Genomic DNA, 13376 nt, shown 5'->3' with positions numbered 1-13376 from the left:
AAGAACCCTAAAGCCTTGTGCATATGGTTGATGGCCCCACCAGCTGTCTTTCTACCATCTGCTTAGGGAAACAGCAGTTGAGACTGTTTCAGAATCCTGAAACAAGAAGTGATGTCATTTAAAGATACTTAAAAATTTACATTTTGCTAGACCAACATAGTATAGAAGATAAACATTCTGGTATATAGAAAGAAACCCAATAATGCAGGATAGTTACTTTGTGATTAAAATAAAAGTAGCATACTTCTGAAATAATATTACTTCACACACACCTACACAATGGCACAGATGTTTGTGATGGGTGCAGTTGTAGCTATCGAAACTACGTTTAAGTTATTTTATTTAGCTGAGGTGCTGTTGTTTTTCCCCACAGTTCACAGGAGAGTAGCAATGATGACTACTTTATCCAGAATGTATCATCTTGAACCATTGAAGACATGGCCACAATTATTCCAAGTTAGCTTCTTTACTGAAGCATGAGCCAGGTTGCACGCAGACACCAAACTATCAAAGTTTGTTATAACAGATGAATAGGAGGAATTCTGGTTTGAACTTTAAACTACTTTTCTACAAGTTAGCCCTATCCTTGGTTTTGCCAGATTTCAAAGTATATTCTATTTTTTTTGGATAATTTAACTTATATAAAAGAAAAGGAGGTGAAGGTCATTGATTTACACAGTAATTTTCATTTCAGATATTCCCATAAATCATTTCTCTGAAGTAGCATATGAAAATTATACAGATCCCACAACACTATAAAGTTTTAATATATCATTAAAAGCAAAGAGAACAAATGTAAATAGTTCAATGATTTGAGCAGTCAGGCTTGCAAAACTCTTCTTGAATGGGTGTTATTTTTCTTTCCATCATAACCATTTTCTCTAATCCATTCATGGATTTTCAGTCCCCAAAGTTTTTCTTATAATTAACATGAAGTTTGGCCAGGAACAGTAAAGCTCCTTCCACTTGCTCTTCCAAGAAATTCTGTTTAATGTCTCTGAGCTCTTTCTGACTAAGTTAAGGTACTGAAACCAGACAAGATAAAAAACGTGTCCTTTCCATTTCTTTCTGAATTTCTAGCCACCTGTTAGAAGTTTCTGGCACTCGTGAGTCTCCTTTCATTTTGGCAATAAGTCTTGTCTTCTCTCATTTCTGGGGACACAGCAGCATTTTCAATGCATATTAACATTTGCAGTTAGTGCACATTTCCCTTAAAACAACAAAATCCCTTTCTCAATTACTAACAGCCTACTTGGTAGCATGAATCTGACCTCATCACTTTTCTTATTTTTGCACCTTGTTCCATCTTTATCTCTCCATAGTATTTCCTCTGTTGTTAACAGATTTGTTTTCTGTTTTCTTTGTCACCTACACAAAGCCACTAGCATCTTTCCAGCTGTTAGCTGAATAGGACTTATCTTTGTTTTCACTGATGTCTCTCTACCTCACCAGTCATATGTGTCTTTCAGACATGGAGCTTTCTCTGTCCACACTAAGCCTTAAAAATCTTTACAGTTTTAAACCCTACTTCCCCTTCTTGTTTGTACGTCCAGAAGAAAAAAAAAAAAAAGAAAAAGATTTTTTTGTGTGTGTGTCAATTTCAGGTATATCACACAAGCATCTGAACCTTTTAACCAACAAAGGATTTACCTGTGCACTAACATGACAAAGAACCTTTGTTAGGGAGTTGATTATAATGATGGTCAGTTGTCTATGCAAGTCTGTGGTGTGAACCAGGAAATCCTGGTGTGAGCTTCATGCTACTGTCACTGTCAGGTGTGCTGATAATAATTAGAATGTCCTTTAGCACTTTCATCTGTTTCATTATTATTTTTTTTTAAACTAGAACAGAGATGGGGGCTGTAGGTGATGAAGACTTCTGATTAATGCAGGTAGTTATGATTTATGCTACTTTCATGCAACAGTGAACAGAATACCAAGAACCTCAACCAAAAATGTTCATGCACGTTAAAGGCATCCTTGGAATGAAAGACTCATCTGAATGAACTTAACTGACTCCAGATAAATGGTATAATCATTTTTTATACAGTTATAATACTACCTCACTGATTGCTGTATTATGGGTGGGACAGACATAAAAGACATAACATTTCTCTCTCTCAGCATTCACTTTATTCAGGCTTTGAATCCAGCCTGCCTGCACTTCATAGCATGTCTCTGCTAACAAAGATGGAGAGTTGCAACAAATGCTGATATGAAAATACTTCTGCATAATGCATATTCTAATATGTATTTGGTTCCTTGTGTCTTGAATTTTTCAAATATTATAGAACTATTTGCATGATTATAGTTTGGCATATACTCGAGCACTTTTTTTCATCTGGGGTGTGCATAATGGATTCTGTGATTTCAGGTCATAAAATAGTGCTATGAGTATACATCTTACTCCATTTGTCTACATACCAAATGCTAGTATTGTATTTATTTGCATATACTTTCTTATGTATATATTTTTATTTTACATTTAAGAAATAGATACTAAGCAATTGATGTTATTTTTGTTCAGCAACTCCCCCAAGGTAGGTTTCAGGTCAAATATTGGCTCAGTGCAAGGTGTGCTTTGAAGATAACTATTTAATTTTCTCTTCCTTTTCTTTTGACCCAATTGAAAAGATGGAGAAACTTAGCATAAAAACAAACAAACAAAAAAAAATAAGTGTACCACAGCAGCTGCATTTTGGCACAACAATTTGAAGTATGGGGTAATGGCAATGCAATACAAACACAAGTATTGAAAATCTATACTTTTTGTTCCTCCCAAATACTGAGTTTTAAAAGTTGGAATTACACTTCCAAAACCAATATTCACTCCAAAATTCACTCTAGTTCTCAAGATAAAATATTTTATCAGTTCGTAAGAAACTCTCTTGCTGTTTGTTAGATGCTTACAGGTACAGAACAATTAACAGCGGGACCTAATAGCATTTAACAATTCTCTTAAGGTACTGACCTTCTGCAGCACTCACTGAACCTTCTCAGAAGGAATGGGAACTAATGAGGTAGTATAAAAGTGTGGCCTCAGTAATCAAATCTTTCTGCTGCATCTATTTGCTGTGTGATTACTAATATTAAAAGGATGGGGAGAGCAGAGGGGGAAAGCAAAAAGATAAGGCATAGCTGCCATTTGACCAGCCTGTAATTTATAATGTCAGCAACTAGCTTTAAACAGAATATTGGCACGAGCACAGCAGATAAGTCTTGTCTCCTCTTCCCTTTTAATATTACCTCTCAGCATCTAACAGAGTCACAAGCTAACAATTGGTTAACAAAATGGTTTACAGATATGGAGGACTTGTGTACGTCTCGCATGCATAAGATATCTAGTGAGCAACATTTAATGAAACCATTTATTATTATTCTGCGCTTTGAATAAAACATTTGTTTATTTCATGAGTGATTAATTTTCCCTTTATTCAGCTCCTTCTCCCTCTCATACAGCAGAGCACAGAGTGTTCTTCCGAGCTCTCTTACAGTTCTTGGAGTATTTATAGCAATACTACTCTACCATTTAAACCTGTTTTTTTTTTTTTTTTTTTTTTCCTGTCATCCCTCTTTTCCTTATTCCACTCCCTCCTTTTTAAATCCACTTTGCTCCTTCCTGTAACCCTCCTCCAGAATTTTGCCTGTGCTGTTTGCTTCTCCCCTGGGACCTGTGCCCAGGGGAGGCATGGTTTGAGGGGTGCCTGCTCCTGTCACAAGTCTCCTGTGTGCAGTGTCCTTTGCTGTTTCCCTACATTTTGGGGCTGAACCCCTATAGCTGGTGTACATGCTGTGAACAGACCACCCAAGCCCTCTCCTGCCAGCTTCTCTGAGTCCAGGGCAGTGTTATGTTTCTAAGTGCTGCCTCTGCTGCTTCTTCTGGTGCCACATCCCTTTCCTTCCCTTGCTGTTCTGCACATTTTGACTCTGTATTTATCTATACCTTGACATTGTTTCCTCCTAACACTACCTGCCTGTACAAGCCCATGTTATATTTGTTTCCTTCCACCAGAATGCCCAGTACTTCTCATGCATAATTATTCTCTGCTGTCTTGTTCAGTAATGCTTCTGTCTTTGTCACCCCACCTGTTCTTACTAAGGTAATTCACCATGTCCTTCTTGTAAAATAAAATAAAAAAAAACGTATAAGATAAAATCTTCTGTTACTTTTGAACTGTTTGCTTTGCTTATGACTTATACTGAAAACACTTAGTCTTCTCTACCAGTTTTTCCTTCAAAATGACAGTCTTATAGTACCTTTGTTGGTCTTGTATCTGTTCTATTTGTGAAACCTTTTGCTAAATTTGTCCCTTGTTGCATTTTCATCTATTTTGTCTAAACCTTGAATTCCCTAAATGATTTGTCTGCACCTTATATCTATTATATTTAACTCTTGCTATCTGCTCTTATTCCTTTTCTTATTATTCATCTAATTCCATAGATCCCAGATTTCTTGCCTGTAGTAACACCACTCCATGCTTTGAATAATTCTCCACTTTTGTTAGGTTCTCTTCCTTCTCACTAGATCTACTCTACATCTTCTGCCCCAGATATCCCCCTGGCCCTGCTTTCAGCAGCAATGATGCTGTGTCCTGTTTTCACCACCATGGTCTGAGAAGATCTCCAGTGAGGAGTTGTTGCAGCCTCTACAACACCTTGCCAAGTGACAGTAATTCCTGAGGTGCCATTGCCAGTTAAAACAAACCTGCAGAAAACACTGATGATTTACTCATGAACATCCACTTGGCCAGCAATTTGTGAGTCAAAAAAATAATGCCCATTTGAGGAAGTAATGAGTTTGTGAAGGAGACGTTATTTTTGAGCACTTACTGAAATAATTTTCTATGGTGACAGCAAAGCAAAAGTTATGTGGTGGTTAGCAAAAGTACCAGTGTTTTTGACCTCTACCTTATCCCATACTGAATCAGTGAAAAGAGCAGGTATTTAAACCTGTTCTATGAGTCAATGCTGTCTTGTCTTGTTACCAGAAAGCGATGGAGTAATTTATAGCATTTCTGCAAAATGGGCAGCTAGTTCTGATCATTAATGACAATCTTGCTTATTTTCTTTTCCTTCTAATAATCTCTTGATTGCATTCACAAACAATGTGTGTACATTTTACCTGGAAGAGTAATCTGGAACTACCCAATCTTATACATTTATTTTTTAAAGGGAAAACGGCTAAAAGAGGAAAAGCTGGAATATGCTAGAATAGAGGTAGAGCTTAGGGATATGGTTTAGTGGAGGGCTGTTAGCGTTAGGTTGGAGGTTGGACTCGATGACCTTGAGGTCTCTTCCAACCTAGAAAATTCTGTGATTCTGTGATTTAGTTAAATTTTGTTTTAGAGACAATGCGTTCTGCTACACTGTGTTATATCTGGTACAGAGAACAGAGAATCTTTGTACCCCAGAGGTATTTGTGAGGTGACTAGTCAATTTATAGGTGTGTACAAGCTGCATGTGAAAAGGATCAAGAAGAAAATAAATAAAATGAAGAATGTCTGCAAGTTTCCCAAGCAGCTTCAGCTTAAAATTTTAGGAGAAAACCAACCGCACATTTAACAGCGAACAACTTGGTTGGAGGCTATTTCCTCTGCTGTAGGAAATTCCTCTTCTACATTGCTTTTGAGAGTGGCTTTTCTGGGAGAAAGCAAGGTCACACAGCCTAAAAAGGAAAAAAAAAAAAAAATACAGCAGAGGCACTCTCATCAGCTTCACAACTCTGCTGTCTTTTCCATCAACAATTTCAGCATTTCAGAACATACGAAGTAGTTACTCTGACTATTCTGTTCACAACTACACAGAATAAACCCATGGCCAATTTCAGACATACCATAAGCATCAGCTACTGAGTTCATGTTAAATTTGGCTGAAATTAAGGTCATTTCATCCAAAATCAACCCAATGAAATTCTTTTGTCAGTAGGTTTATATGTGGAATATTTACAATTTTGGTAAAAGAAAAAAAGTATTTCTTTTTCCCAACCTGTAACTGTGGGTTTTGAGAAGTTTTAAAATACATTAAATCAGGTGAACTTAATGATACCATTGCTGTTGAGTTTAGTTAGTGCATGCTTTGACTATTTAAAAATAAAATAGGTACACAGCTTTCACTAAATAAATGAAATGATAGTGTTTTTTTTTCCTCATAGGTGTTATTCCTAGTACAGCACAAAAATATTAATACTCTTAAAGGTGGTTTATTTGCATTTTTTGTACCCTAAGTACCAGTCTAAGTTATTCAGATTCAGGTACACAGAAAAACTACTAGGATGATCAGGAGAATGGAAACCCTGTTCTTAGGAAAAAAGGTGAGAAAAGCCTACTTATTAGCCTAAGAAATGAAAGGGAGAATGAAGGTGGGGTTATATTCTAAAAATAGTTGCTGGCTGAGCAGGGGTGGAAGTCCTCGTTAAAAGACTGAAGAAGAGACCACACCAACATGAAAATGTGGTTAATGGCTCGGGCAAAAAAGGTGTAAATTGAAATAACACAGTATGATTCTTTGAAAGGTACCAAACCATCACCACGTAGTGACTAAAACAGCCTTACAAATAAGGAGGAATGTGGAAACCAAAGAGGTTTGATGAAAGTGATAAGATGAAAACTGACTGGTATGGAATGGATTTTGTGATGCAGTTATTTACTTCATCAGAAATATTGGTCAAATCACCAGAAAGCTTCCTTCCAGATCTTTCATCCTGAACGTGAGAAATCAATAGCAGATCATAAATACTTATGGAACATTTAATTTTTTTTCCACATCTTTTTTTCTTCTATGTTTCTTTTGAACTCTAATATTTTATCAGTATTTCAAAAGAAAATTAATAATAATAATAAAAAACACTGTACAAGACAAAATTTGAGACATGAGGGGACATGGAGATTAGAGCAGTCTTTGGGTGTTATTGCTCAACAGTGTCCCCTTTGGCTTGTTCATATAGCATGACAATATATAATAGAGTAGTTAAAAGAGGGAAACATTCAAATAGTTTAATTATGATATAAATTATAAAAAGGGATGCAGAAACAGTAGACAATAGCTACCTTTAAATATTAAGAACTATAGGCTACTTTTTGTTACTGTCAGAAGGAATACAATAGTACTGTATTTAAAACAGTATATAAATAGCACTTTTTTTAAAATGTGGTTTTAAACTGTAAGGCGAGATTCTTTATTTTCCTTAAGGACAGATACTCCTGCTGACTTTTGTAAGGGTTTGAGACCACGAGCAGAGACTGACTGAAGTTAATTTGCTTCTGGCATTCCCTATTTATGAATTAAAAAAAAAAAATAAAAATCCCTGGGGTCTTCTTATGAAGTTTCATCAAAATCTGAAAGCGAAGGGGAGGCTGCCCTTCTGACTCATTGTCCTAACCAGCTGTGTTGTTATAGATACTGTTGAAATAGGTATGTGCTAATAACTCTGTAGATGTGAACTGTTGGGGAGTTTTCCCATGCATAGCAGAAGAATACTCTTCTGACTGGAATACAAGACACACCAATTCGCCTCAAACTACAAAAATAAAAAAGAATTGAGTATTTACAGCAGAACAATATACCCTGTCTGGGTAACAGCAGAAGAATTAAGCTGTTAGTTTCCTATTGCATCGAAGTTGTTCCAAGGCACTTGTGTTAAACTGATGAATTTATTACCCTCAGGTTTTCTACAGCATGTATCTCAGGTGCATGTAGTCTCATTTTTGAATTAGCATTCAGTTGCAAGGAAAGGTTCTTCATATTACTGCAATGCAGATGCATTTGTAGGTCTAGCAGAGCATTGCAGCAGCTTGTCTATGAAGGAATTCTGATCAAACCAGGTCAACTAGTGCCTTTGTAAAACTCCAGAATAAAGCTAATTTGAAAAGTCAATAAGCATGTGGCAGAGGGATCTCTTTTACATGTTTTTCATGCATAACCTGAATATTCAGATGTAATCATGATCATAAATAATCTATCCCACAAAATTCCAAGAAAAGTATTTCAAACAAACTTTCCTGAATAAATGGATGGAAATAAAGGATGTTTTATTTCATTGTTCTGAAGTCCAGTACTCACTTATATGTTGCTGTTGCGAAAGTACCCCAAAACAGAAAAGAAAAAGAAAAGCCCCTTCACATCCACTGTGCTGCTAAGACTGTTGAGCATGCTATGTTAAAGGTGTCTTCTTTGGGTACTGACTGACTTTAGATAAATAGATATTGAAATTACTTTCTACTAATAGATGTACCACACTGTTTCATGATAATAAGCCAGAGCTGAATCTATTTTCCTTTTGCATACATAAGACTATTTAAGAATGTAAATTTATATATATAGACTAACAATATTTGAAAGGGATATTTATCTAGGCCTTATGAACCTCTGCTACTTGATGTGTGTTTGCTTTGATGGTTCTTGGAGCTAGAGGGATTAGCACATTTATATCTACCCATTAAAAGGCTGTAGACATGATTTTAATGACTTTTTTCATTTTCTTTTGCAGGCACTGTCTCATCTAAGATAATTCACTGTAAAATCTAGCTAAACATGGAATAAACTTCAATGATTTTTTTTCCTCACAGTAACAGAATACTATTAAAAAATAGTCTGAGTAGTTAACATGGAGGATTTGTCAGTTAAAAAGAACACCTGTGTGCAGTTTATCACTTCTAGTTGAGGTTATTAAACTGTTCCATTATCAAATGCATAATTCATTCATGCATACGGAGTCAACCCTTTGTTGTCACATCTTCTTCTGACCAGGGAAAAACAAAGGTCACTGAAATGCTGGCAGTTGTCAGGAGGATGCATGCAAACTACAGGATGGCTAGGATTAGGGAAACCTGTCCAGCCTCGTCTGCCTTTAGAAAACCGTGGCATTTCCTTGGAAACAGAACAAATTCAGGATTTTGAGACCTTCATTTTTACACACTTGGAAAAGTGTTAGTCTCGAGTGTTAAGGGACAGAATGAAAGTGTGAGGCTTAACTTTCGCAACAGGCATCTGTTCTGACCATGAAACCAAGCAAGGGACTGAGCCAGAGCTGCAGAAAGAGAAGAGTGCTTCACTGGGCTCCCAGGTGGGAGGGGGAGATGCCTGGTGGCTGGCCTGTCTCAGGTGGTCAGAGCCGATAAGGGAAATGATGCAGGAAAACGTGCATGGATATTTTGTATTCCTTGAGGTTTGTTCCTTCTGAGTAAGGAATGATTAAGTCTGAAAAAAGTTAATATAACTCTCAAGTTAATATAACTTTCAGAATTAAAGAAAGTGATTAAATTGTGCTCAAAGCCTACCAATGAAGCACTTATTTAATTCAATCCTGACATTTCCACATACAGAAGACTTACAAACCCTAAGCACCCATAAGGTGGTAGCAATGGGAAATGGTGTGCTCAGGATACTGCTAGCAGCAATCCTTGGGCAGCAGGATTGCAAGATCATAGTTTTGTGACATGGTAATTTACAGGAATAGAAGGAAATCTGTGGTCAAGATACATGTCTAAAAGAAAGAGTCCTAGGGACAGAGTTCAGCTTGCACTTTATAGACATGGCATTTGTCTGTTTCTTTTTAAAATGACCACCTTTGGGCAATGGTCATTGTAACAGAAATTCAGAGACAACTATAATTTTAGGACAAGAAACCATCAACATTTTCTTTCTCAGCTGTTTCCCCCCCCCCCCCTTTTTGTCCCCAGTAACTTACTAGGTTCTCCTCTATTTTACTTTTCAGTATTCTGCCTTATAATTATTTGGCAGACATTGCACATTGCAGACTGAACACCTGTTCTGTTTTACAATTTGTATACCCTTTGTTCCTTCTCTTACTAGGAGCCTTAGTATTCAGAAATCATAAATTAAAAAAAAAAAAAAGAGAAAGAAAGTGATTTTAAAAATATATCTTTTTGGTTCTTGTTTCATTTCAAGTTTCTGTATTCTTAAGTCATCATTACATTTCACAGTTTTAATTCAACACTTACAAGATACATAATAAAAAACTCAAGAGAGTCAACAAAAGCAGAGGACTAGAGGTCCCTTAGTTGGCAATAATTTCAGTTGCAGGATATCTAAGCTTATGGACCATAAAAGATTTGAGCTTATACACTGTTTTAGGACAGATGGGAGGTGAACAGAGGGGAAAACTTCATGTTCTTGTGATACACCTGTGTAGTCCAAATGGATTCCTGACCCAAAGAAAATAAGAATGGAGCAAGATCATGGCTTTATTTTCCTTATGGCAACCCACAGAGCAAGCCAGTGGCACTCAGAGAAACAGGCTGTCCTGTACCAAAGAACAGAGCAACTTGTGCAACCCCATAGGCACAAAGAAGCTTGGGTGTATTTTGAGATGATCTCTATATCTTGTATGATGTTTGAGATTCAGACTGTTTTCCTCTCCAGAACTTGCTTGGGAACTCTTCCCTTACAACATGGAAGCAACTGGTTAGCATGGAAAAGTCTGGCATAAATGTACTCAGATTTGTGTTCTTCAACTTAATGTGAGAACTTTGTAAAAATTATTTACTACCTTTATTGTATGACTAGATAAAATAGATACTAACAAGAAGAATATAGTGGGCATTTCTAGGCAGCATATAGCAGCATAATCTTTTCTTGTAAAGCAGAAAATATGGCATGTGAAGCACAGAATGTATTTCTCATAAGATATAGAGCTGCTCTGTGTGATTGTATGGCAGAAGTGGAAACCCAAGTCTGGAGAAAAAAGGAGCCTAGATATGCTTCAGCCAAAATACAATTAGAAGGGAGAGGAAAGGAAGACAAATATGTCAAATCCAGTTGTGTGTGTTGTGGTACAAGGAAGAGAAGTTGAGAGAGATTTGAGCAAAAACATCTCCAAGATTAGCTGTTCTACAGTATCACTTCCATTACTGTCAATATGCCAATAACTAGAAGATCTGTAGCAACAAGTGAAAATAACATCATGCCCCCACAGAAACCTAAGACAGATCTCCAGTAAGTCAGCACCTTTACCTTGAACTGGTCTTAGTCTTGGGTATCAATTTGAAGTTGCTGCATTTGAAACAGAAAGGAGACCTCAGACAAATGGCCAAAGCACCTAGCTCAGCCTGCACATACAGAGGTTGTGAGGCAGCCGGCATATCCCTAGGCTTTGGGGCTGCACCAGGCGAGCAGCACAGCTTCCTCGCATTGGAGCAGCTGACTCACCTTGTTGCTGCAGAAATCTCCTGAGCATTTTAACAATACCATATGCTTGCTTAACTGTAATTTTGTAACCTACCTATCCCTGTAGTCTCTAGTATTTTGCTATTTTTACCAATTTTACTGGAAACAACTTTTCCCTCCTGTAGTACAGCTAGGGATCAAGCTGTCTTCTTGAGCCATACCATTTGCTGAGCAATTGCTTCGGAAGATTTTCATCTTAGTGTAATATACTGATTTGGTTTTTACCCAACGGCATGCTGGAAGAAGCATGATTTGCTAGGAATAGCAAAGCACACTTGGAGCTGCATTTTTTTTTTAATTTTTTATTTTTTTAAGTGAACTTTCAGATCCTAGCATAGTTGCTGAAGTGAGCTAAAAATAGCATTGTATTTCCTCCATTTCATGAGAGAGAGAACTATACAAATGGAATTGTGCTGTGTGTTGATTTGGAGCAGCCATGGTGATACCTGCAATAACATTTTGTCATCTGACATTGCATAAGGTTCTGTAGCAACCCTATTGCCAGCAATTAATCACAGGAAAAGAGCCACTTATTTTCCAGTAGAAGGTATGCTTCATGACACAGAATAGGCAATGGATACAACTACAATTTCACTCATAAACAAGTGGACTACGTAATACGTAGATGTGCAGTAAAATCCTGAACATCAGTGACAGAAGGAGGACAGTAATGCCTTATGCATACTCACGACCCTTCTCTCTGGGGCAGGAATAGGAGGGGATGAGATCTAGCAGCCTGTCAAAGGCAATAGAAAACTGTCACCATTAACCCTATTGGAGTTCAAACTAGATCTTAATAGGGTAGAGCAGGCTAAAACTACATATTCATTTTTCCAGGAAACCATTCTGTGCTAAAACCCATAAAAAGGCTTTGAAACAAAGCAGATGACAGTGCTTTCATGGTTTAAGACTCTTGAAAATTCAGTGGTGTTGGTCTGAGTAGATGTTTGACATGGTACAAGAAAACACACTGTCCTCGTTAATCCATTAAAGAATGGTAAATTTTCAAGCTGGGACTTTAAAGCAAGAATTCTGATGGGGTTGCTTTAGCTATTAAATCACCAACCAGACACAACTGGTAAAGACAACATTAAATTGCTTGGACTTACTTCAGTATCAAGTTCAGCACACTGAGTGTGAAACTTAGAGAAGTAAAATTGAGAAAAAAATTACTCCTTGGTGACTAACAAATAGCAAACAAGATGAACTAATAAGGCTTCAACTCTTGCTTGTTAGTTTCAATGTGGGAGAAATACAATTTCCAGGAAGGGGGAAATCTCATTAAACCTTCACTTAAAGCAGGAATGGAGGTGAAGTTTAAAGCTGTTTATTTATTTTAAATTCAGAAAAGCTGGGTTATGTAAAAACAAAAATAAACAAAACAACCTTACATTTTTATCTAAAGAATTTTGAGCAGTTGTGAATAAGTATTTTGAATTAATTAAATAATTGCAGATTTGTAGTTCAATAACATTAAGCACAGCCCTCATTGGTCAGACAGAAGATTGAACTGTTTAGTTTCAGTCATACCTGTACCAGAATGATAGAACCTGTAAAAGTATAACATTTTTCTCTCAACTAGGATTTCAAAAATTACAGCTGGCTTGGTACAAATTCCTATAGAAAAATAAATGGGAGACTTTTAGATGGTCACCCTAACCCCATTTGTTGTTGCATTGAAGATTGCTTGTGTCAATTACTGGGGAACCATAACTTGCCAGCCTTCAATGTACACCTAATACAGTACTTTTAGCTGATAATGCCTTAAGGATATCACTTCCACGTAGACTTCACAGAAGCCTCAGGAACAAAGACGTATTGCACAAGAACATGCTGTATTAGAACTGGATTAGTCTTCACAACCCAGCTGAATAAATGGCTGATACAGGCTTTGATTAGAGCAGAAAGTTTTTCTCTCAAGTTTCTTATGCCTTACATCAGTCTCAGCTCCAACAGAAACTCAAGTTGGGTCTCACCAATTACTCATACCCTCAGAGCAGTAGGAATCTGTTCAGGTAAGAGCTTTCATTTAAGCACTGTAGAATTGCTTTTTATACCTTTAACCAGAAAACAAGTGAATTGACCAAGAGAAATTCCTGATAAAGTGATTTCCACACACACACAGAAAACAAAACAGGAAAGCATTGCTTGCTCCAGCCTCTTTGCCACAAACACATCCTTGTGCATTATTA

At 36.9% G+C, this 13376-nt stretch overlaps 1 protein-coding gene across 10 annotated transcripts in view; it reads right to left on the bottom strand.

Moving 5' to 3' along the window:
* The window catches only part of RXFP1 (relaxin family peptide receptor 1), a 102876-nt gene that overhangs the window by 73254 nt on the left and 16246 nt on the right, over positions 1 to 13376 (bottom strand). The window contains exon 1 of one of the 10 annotated variants that reach the window (XM_084518308.1): positions 5557 to 5647. The exons of the other annotated variants lie outside the window; for them this stretch is intronic. The gene's annotated coding sequence lies outside the window, so the exon portion shown is untranslated. Of the gene's footprint in view, positions 1 to 5556; positions 5648 to 13376 lie in introns of those variants that run through there. 10 annotated transcript variants of the gene reach the window in all.

Source organism: Aythya ferina (genome assembly GCF_964211825.1).
Source record: "Aythya ferina genome assembly, chromosome: 4".
In the NCBI taxonomy this organism is placed as follows: Eukaryota; Metazoa; Chordata; class Aves; order Anseriformes; family Anatidae; genus Aythya; species Aythya ferina.
The sequence above is the reverse complement of the archived record's forward strand: the minus strand, read 5'-3'. Positions and strand labels throughout refer to the sequence as shown.